Raw genomic sequence first — 1,300 nt, forward strand, 5'->3', positions numbered from 1 at the left:
CCCCCGGGAGCCCCGGCCATGTCCTCCCCGGCATCCCCCACCGCCTCCAGCATCACCCCAAGCTTTTCCTGGGAGTCCCGGCCGTGCCCCCAGCATCACCCCAGGATGTCACAGCATCACGGTGAGGTGGCCCAATCCTACCACCTTTTAGCTGGGACAGTCCGACAATGGTCACGTCTGCGCCCACCACACTGAGGTTTTGGGGCCCGATGGGGCTCCCCCCACACAGAGCCACAAAACCAAGGTCACCAACCCAGCACTGGCAGAGCCTGCAGGCTTTGGCCACCTCCTGCCCACCCTGCACCGGCTGGCACCGCACGTGGGTGCTCATTTGGGGTCCGGCAGAGCCTGGCTGGGGAGGGTCAGTGCCACCTTCCCCCATCCATGGGGATCAGCACCTGAGCCCTCCCTGTGCAGCTGGGGCAGGGGGACACACAGGATGGCTGAGGCCACCAGGTCACCTCCCTGCCCTCCACCTGCAGCACGGCCAGCAGAGGAAACCCACTGTGGTTTTGACAGGCACTTTTCAGCCGGATCAGTCCTCTGGTCCACCTGGATCTGTCCCATGGCACCACACCGGCACAGGGAGGGGGACTGCAGCAGGACCGGCTGTTTCTGCAGCAACTCGCCCTCCACTCAACTGCAACCTGGCGGCAGCACGTTGCTCTTCAAACAGCTGCGGGAGACTCAGATCCCCCAACCCAGTCCGGCCACGTGAGGCTGGGACCTGCTCATCTCTGCCAACAGCCCTGAGATTAACTCTGGGCTGGGACTGCTTTGACAGCTCCCACCAAACGGCTGAGATAACAGCCCTGAGTGGAGACGGGAGAGGACAGGGCTGCCCCGTGTGCCGAGGAACCCGGGCATGTCTTGGGCAGCTGCTGTCCTTAGCCAGGGCCAAGGGGCTGGGGAGGGACGGAGAGGGAAGGAAGTCCCTCTGCCAGGCAGGGGTGCCACTAAGTGTCACCTTGCTGCAGAGCCGGGGGGGTGGCAGTGGCCCCATTGCAGCCTCATGCCTCTTCTCTCCCTGGGGAGCTGCCGAGGCTGATGCTGAGCTGCGGAGGGGGTCCCGGGGGGACTGAGCTCGGCTGTGGTTGCTGCGGGCTCTCTTCTATCGCTGCAGGTCTCAGCAGCATCCAGCAGCATCTCCCCTTCCCCCAGGGAAGGGTCTGCTGTGCCAGGCAGCCGTCCCACCGCCTTCCCTGCCCCACGAGCACCTCAGGCATGGGGATGTGCTGCAAGCCCTGCCCGGGAGGCAGCTGGAGGTGATGCAGGTTCAGAAGAGATGGGGCAAAATGAT

The sequence above is a fragment of the Haliaeetus leucocephalus genome, unplaced genomic scaffold (genome assembly GCF_000737465.1).
Source record: "Haliaeetus leucocephalus isolate CR32 unplaced genomic scaffold, Haliaeetus_leucocephalus-4.0 Scaffold657, whole genome shotgun sequence".
Taxonomy (NCBI): Eukaryota; Metazoa; Chordata; class Aves; order Accipitriformes; family Accipitridae; genus Haliaeetus; species Haliaeetus leucocephalus.